This window comes from Zingiber officinale, chromosome 9A (assembly GCF_018446385.1).
Source record: "Zingiber officinale cultivar Zhangliang chromosome 9A, Zo_v1.1, whole genome shotgun sequence".
Taxonomy (NCBI): Eukaryota; Viridiplantae; Streptophyta; class Magnoliopsida; order Zingiberales; family Zingiberaceae; genus Zingiber; species Zingiber officinale.
In genome coordinates this window covers 15378303-15385692 of record NC_056002.1, presented here as the reverse complement: position 1 = coordinate 15385692, position 7390 = coordinate 15378303, and the positions used below count along the sequence as shown (strand labels likewise).

Sequence of the window (7390 nt, the reverse complement as noted above, 5' to 3'; positions counted from 1 at the left end):
AGTTAATCATATTAATCAATTAAATTAATTAATCGTACTAAAAAAGTTTAAGTGAAAAGATTTAAAGGAAAAGAAACATCCCATATCTTTTCACCTTTTGAAAAAAATCTTTCATCAACTCTTAGGAGTAACCCTTCATCCCTATAAAACAAACCTCCCAATAGGGATAAGACGACTATTTTACCAGTAAACCATCGTAAATCAATTTCTCGAGTGAATGAGAAATTAATATCTAATGAAGGGTTGACCCGATATGATCAGACGGAAATTTAATTCACATACGAGTTGGATTCATAGATGAATGTTAACTCGAGTATGTGGAATCATTGAGGGAGTAGAAAATTATAATTAATTTCATTGATTAATTTATTAACAGATTAATCATTGTGATATTAATTAATTGATTAATTAATATTTAATTAAGTAATTAGATTAAATAGTTAATCATATTAATCAATTAAATTAATTAATAATAATAAAAATATTTAAGTAAAAAAGTTTAAGGGAAAAGACGCATCCCATATCCATATCTTTTCACCTTTTGAAAGAAATCTTTCCTCTTGGAATAATTTTTCATCCCTATAAAATAAACCTCATCCTTCCACTCAAAACACTTAATTCTCAAGTTGTGAATTCTCTTATTGAGTTCTCTCCTCTCTCTCTTTTCTTAGAGTTTCAAGGTTTCGAAAGTTCGACAAGGCTCGAAATTTGGATTTCTCTTATTTCGAAATGCAAATAGTTGTATCTTGGGAGACGATTGCCAATAAATCGTAAGTATCTGGGCACGACACTATTGTCTTAAAGAAAGAAGACCTAGCTTTCATCCTTAATACTCTTATCCTTAGAGATATGTTTACCTAAAGGGGTTGTGTCGATATCTGAAGGGATAACTCGACGACCGATAAGATTAGGCCGGTAGCGATGATACCAAGAAGGGTATGTCTCTTATCCGAAGGGGTACTTTGATAACCGAAAGAGGATGTCAAAAGTATAAATAGAACAAGGTCCATATCGTCATACCGAATTTCATTGATTAGAGTCATTTATTATTGAGATGATTAATCGGACTTAACTATTAGATCTCAACATCGAAGAACTATATATCCATATTTTTCTTAAAGAAAAATTATCCAACATCTCCTCGGCCACGGTGACATTCGAGCTAGGAAAGATTCCTAGTTCATCAAGAAGCTGGTCATCAATTACTTCTATGCTTAATATTTGCTCATGCTAATACACATTCAGTTGGCAGATTGAAAATTATGATGGGTATTAGCAACGAATTGAGCTTAAAAGGAGCATAAATCAAACGGATTATAGTTAAACACACGTGTATATTAATAAGCGTTGAACACTTAAATCAGATCGTTTAAGTTAATCTCTCGAATTAATGAAATACTTTGTGGCATAAATATTTATAAAATACTAAAAAATTAAAAAAAAAACTTTTATGCAACTACTTGTTAATGAATTGAATACCAAGAACACATAAGCCCTCCTATATTCCATTCTTCCCCTGTAAAAAAACTAGATTTTTTTTGTTTATTATTTATATAAATGACTAGAATGGTATATGATTATTATAATTTAACATTTATTATTAGTATTATGTATTATAATTTATGACTTATTGTTGATTATTGTAGATATATTTCAGATTTATTCAAGAAGTGCATTGCGTACGTGAATTAGATTTGAGAGTGATTAAATACTACAGATATTGCCATATTAATATTATTAGGTATTTATGTGTTTTATCAGTTTGTCATATTCGATTATAGATTCTTTTAGGTGGCCCAAATGTTATAATTTAGCAACCCAGCCCATTAGATGTGATTTAGTCCCACATTGGTAGGTTGTGAAGCTCAGTACGCCTGGATATTGTTCTCTCGAGAATGTAGATTTGTCTCTTCGGAGACATCCGATAAAATTGGAACGATACAGAGAAGATTAGCATGGCCCCTGCGCAAGGATGACACGCATAAATCGAGAAATGGTCCAAATTTTTTTTTTCTGCTCGCGCAAATCGCATGGCGGATTGGATTTAGGTTTTGCCCACTTTTTATCGACTTCATTCTTTGGTTTTGTTCCTCCTGCGATTATTAATTGGGGTATGCAACTGTCGATCTTTGATTTGTTACTTGGTTTGCTTCTTTGTCACGATCGTTTCACTTTCATGGATTGCGAACTCCAATCTTGAATCTCTTTTTGTTTTTCTTCTTACTTCGATTCCACCCCATGCGTATACCTTTAATTCAGCGAACCCTAAAATCACTTCTTTTTTTTTTTTTTAAAAAAAAAAACCATTTTTCCCTCTTTCGATGTACTTCGGAAAGTTCAACGGGTTAAATTTGATAGCCAGTAATGTTTATGCTACTTGTTATACGGATTCTAGTGCTTTAGTTCTCCTGGAATTGTTTCATTTGATTCAATGATAGGTTTCAGCTTCCTTTTGTGAAGTTGTCTTCCAGTAAAAGAAACATTGCATGAGGCAGAAGAGCATTGGAAGGATTGGGTTCAAATTATCTTGTGCAGCACTCAGATGCCATCAACTTTTTCCTGCTTTTTAGTCACTGTCTATCATCAATGTGATAGAAGAAATTTGGACATCCTTCTCTGTTCATGTGCAAGTGCGTTTGTGTTCAGTTTTCGACTGTGCAAAGTGATGAAATGAAGTCATTTCTCATTACAGAGATTTAACATCATTCAATAATTGTCCGGCCAGTATGCCTGGTGAATCAAAAGCTTCTGAACTGGTGAGTCTGAGAAGATATTGATAATGCTCTTTTCTATGAATTCTGATATGTCAAACTGTATATAATATATCAAAATATAATTTTTCATCCATTTGTTTTTGACTGTAAAAATCAAATGCAACCATATGTTCATTGATATATATCCATTTTGTATAATGGATGCTTGTGCATGACTTAATTATTTTAAAATTTCTTTGACTGAACATGGCACCAAATTAATTTATTGGACAAACAGCCTAGTCGCTGAAATCCTCTAATTATTATAAAAGAGTTGCATGTTGAAAGAAATCAACTAAATATGGACTATGGTGGCTGTAAGTATAATTAACATACCTATATTTCAATGTGAACATTTATGTACTGAATGGAGCTAAGCCTAAACGGCTAAACCGTTTAAGTAGTTTTTTTTATTGAAATGAGTTGATGCTCGTGGATTATACCTTGACGGCGTTGCGAGTGTGAATATATTACTCAAATCTTGATCCAACGTAAAAATCAAGTCAACTTAATGTTTCTCTCGGCAGGTTGTAACTGGCACAGTTTCATGATTTTGTAATCTGTGAATTTAAGATTGAAACCTCATGAACAGGCTTTAGGTTTTTAAAAGAATGAGATTAATTAAGGATAAAAGAGTGGTATATTCTATTACTGAACATATTATGCTAGTGCTTACCTATAATCAGAATATCTTCTCATTCCTTTCATGTGATTTATGATAAGTCCAGTTTGTTGCTGTTCTTTTTTTTAATCATTTTGTCTGTTGTTGTCATGACTCATTAGGTCTACACATTGCCAAAGAGTGAGGTCGCCTACAAATGTATGCTATCTTAATCACATCTTGGCAATAGCAAGAAACTTTATGTTCATGTTTTGGTTTAATTTATTAATTTTTCCTTTGATCCGTAACTTGCATAAGCTAGCCATTTGGTACAAGACTGGACTATCTGCTGCACCCTTTTGGTGTTCAAAACTTCATCTGCAACATCAACTCGTAGGTCTATTGATATGAAAAGGAATCTCTTGTCTCAGATTGGAATGCATGCATAGGATATACTGATATGATTCTGCTAACACTTGTAAAATTTATGAATTGAGTGTCATGATTGTTGAGTGTCATTGTTGATAACATTAGAATGGTAGCAAATTCATTTAAAGCCACGTCTTATCCATTAGAGAAATGTTGTACGACGTAGGTTGCCCATTTTGTAGTTCTATCTACAATGCAATTATGTTTTCCTTCTTGTTTTGTAATTATGGGGTACTTACATAAACTGAAATGCTACACCTATGAGCTTCTATGCATTTTTTTCGAATTGAATAGTTATACTTCTTACATACACCATTGTCATTTGTCCAGCCATCGCAGGATTATATGAGTTTGTAAGTCCAACATGCATTAGTCACTATATTGAGCCTTTGAATTCTTTAAAAATTATAGGTTCATTTGTTTTTGCCACAAGAGTCTGCCTCAATAACTTTGGTACTCCTACAGCCTTGTCAAAATCCACTATTGGGGTGATTCCACTCTTATGAAAAAATTTCCAGGTATGTACCACTTCATCGACTATAATCTGTAGCTTCACATAATTGATCCATCTTTAATGAATACATATCATGACCTATCCACTAGTTTTGCTGTTTCCTTTAACGTCATGGCAAGAGTTTCATAAATTTGTTATTGAGTCTGATATGATCAACACATCTTTATTTTTTCTAAAGAGATCCAGTGTGTTTATTCACCTAAAGTTAAGCGTACGTGACATATGAACAGAAATAGCGAGCATCTAAACACTCTAAAAGTCATAAAGTTGCAAACATTTAGTTAATCAGTAGCTGCTTAAACTGATAAGTGCAGCAGTATATGGTACTTGTTGGAGTCCTCATCATCTATGCAGTAACAAGTGACAGAAACCTCAATGAAGTCGTTCCTAATTTTTGGTGAAATTGCTGAACCATATGCACTAGGTATATGTAGCTAGAATTTCATGACAAATCCATCTATTCCTGTTTCTTTTCTTAATTGTCACTGCCAATGTACAGTCTAACCTCTTCCATTTCAAGTTCTTTGATTAATTGTACAGGTCCGGTTGTGTTATATCCAGCATCCTTGTTGAATTCATCAAAAATTTCAAATGCTTTCTTATAGAACTAACCCAACCAAACCTCCACCAGACCCAACTAAGCATTTGTCTTCAATATGAAGCTGGTTCACTTCCCTCAATATAAAGTCCATCAAACTTGACATGGATCCATCTGGCGTCTTGTTCTTATGATCATATGGCGTGAATAGGGCCTGCAAACAATAATTAATGAGAATACAGAACAGAGGTAAGAGGCATGATTCCTCTTAGCTGAGATTATTTGATATTCCTGTTCAAAATCTCAAGCCACCAATAAAGTCTGCTATTTCCAAAGGTACTCAATAGTGTAGTAAAAGATTCAACTGGGAAACAATTATTTGAATTACGACCATATTTATATAACATGGGAGCTACTCTATGCAGTCATACTGTTAACCCTTTCTCATGTTATTAAATAGTTTGTAGGTTTAAACATTTAAATATTTTTGACAAATCAGCTATTCTATGATATTTATTCTGGAGATAGTTTTTGTTTCTCTAGGCTCTTTGTCCTGCTGATGGACAAACACACTAAGATAGCTTCAGAGAAAAGAGATAAGAACAAGTTGCAAGCAACCATGAAGGAACCAGTTCTAGGGATGAAGTATCCACGTTCTATTGTTGTCTGCACACTCCATCATGAGATTTTACATAACCAAAGAATTTATGGAACATTGAATAATAAGAATGACTCCTTGGGTTTAGGTTATCTCTGCCCCACCCAATTTCTAAGAGTTTCTGCTCAGATGTTTGGCGAAAGAAATGTCACAAAAGAGGATGAGAGGAGAAATAAAATGCATACCCCACCTCCATTCCTTAGTGAGAGAACATTAGACCAAATATGAGGTTCAGAGGACTTTAATTTGCAAGCTGCCGCACTATTTGAGCCTCAGGCTTTACTGAATGGAGCTGTTCCAGGACTTTCTGCATATGGATCTTAATCCTGTAAAATTCAAAAACAAAAATTACAGGAAGAAAAGGATCTATAAACAAACACACTGAACATTATGTGCATTCTTGGTTCCTGAAATATCACACTACATTGTAAGAAGAGTGTTAAATATGGAAGAAGCGCCCCAAAAAAAAATGTCCTAGTAACAGCAAGATAATTAAATAATGTCATTTGAGTTAAAATATTATATTAATCAACTCCTCTTCCTGCAGATAAAGACACTTACAATTAATCCATAGGAAGATAAGTATATACTTCATATGATAATTATTTACTATGCATACCATCTCTCCTCTCATAGAGGTCTGCTGCTTCAGCAAGCTTGCGGCCATTCAAATTTTCCATAGGCACCATCTTAAAAATTCAAAGATAAAAAATTATCTCAATACCTAGCCCTTTAGAAGCATTCATTTATCTTTTTATGTTTTGCAAACAAGATAAAGCTACATAATTGTCAGTCACTCTAAGAAAGTGTTGGAAAGTGTCAGTGTAGAAACACATCGATGCATCACATATGCAATAAATTAAGCTTCAGAATCTTATTATTTGATCAAAAGCTCAAGTTCTTGTTAAAAAAAAAAAAAAACAGTGGAGTCTCACAATTAGGAATCAGCTCCTTACTATGCAAATCTGACAAAATTACATTAAACATCATGCTAAGGATATCATACAACTTGCTTGTCTTTAAACTCACCTTTAGAATATTTTAATTTTAGATAAACTCTTCGCTGTGAAAATGAGTTAGATGAGAAGATAGTACCATAATTATTTTGGATTTCCAAGTTTAGTACCTCTTATTTAATTAGCACAACTTGATGTTATTATTACTTCATGTAAATATCTGCCCGAAATAAATTCATACTACGTACCTATCAGAAGTATCCTAAACTTTGATTGGTCATCTACATCCTCCGTCTGACACTCCGTTCGCCAGCGGTGGAAATCTGTACCAGCGGTCGCTCGCTGTGCAGAATGGCGTGCAGACTTCGTGCTCGATCATCCGCAGGCAGCCCTCCACCAGGTTGAAGTAGTGAAAGAGACCCTGCATATATATCATTAATCGATTTAATGACAGATTAGATAATTAATCATTAAAACATAATGCAATTTCACTTGAGTTTAGTGCACTAAATAACTTGCCATATGTTTTTTGCACTAGTTGTGCTAATCTTAAAGTCTTATAGTAATTCATACTTTAAAAACCCAAACTAAACAATTACTAATCAAAATTAGAAAGGTAGCCTAATTTGGTTGCATTGAAGGCGTTGACTCGTAACTGATACTATTTTTGTCTATTCATACAAATAGTATTCCTCCATTCGCAAAATTTGCTTGATAATAAACACTTAATCATCAATTTGGAAATATAAAACAAATAATAAAATAATAAGAAAAATATTATTATTATTATTATTATTATTATTATTATTATTTAGGTGCATTCAAATGTAGTGGGATGCCATGTTTGGTATTTTGGCAATTTGTTATTTTCTATTTTCATCAATTTTTTTTTTTAAATGAGAATGTAAAAAATGGAAGGGGAAAAAAATCCATGCACCGGA

The 7390-nt window shown here is 33.1% G+C and overlaps 1 long non-coding RNA gene and 1 other non-coding gene across 7 annotated transcripts; both read left to right on the top strand.

Moving 5' to 3' along the window:
- The first annotated feature begins 1838 nt into the window (after nt 1–1838).
- LOC122020965 lies at nt 1839–5585 on the top strand. Of its 6 annotated transcripts, none has more exons than XR_006122388.1 (4): nt 1845–2756; nt 3537–3573; nt 4195–5084; nt 5379–5585. It is a non-coding gene; the product is annotated as an uncharacterized LOC122020965 (long non-coding RNA). The 6 variants fall into 6 exon arrangements; XR_006122389.1 differs by lacking the exon at nt 5379–5585 and having other exon boundaries at nt 1850–2756; nt 4195–4301; nt 4838–5170; XR_006122390.1 differs by lacking the exons at nt 3537–3573; nt 5379–5585 and having other exon boundaries at nt 1850–2756; nt 4195–4301; nt 4838–5170.
- LOC122022204 lies at nt 1906–2008 on the top strand. The gene has a single exon (XR_006122911.1). It is a non-coding gene; the product is annotated as a U6 spliceosomal RNA (small nuclear RNA).
- Nucleotides 5586–7390: the final 1805 nt, after the last annotated feature.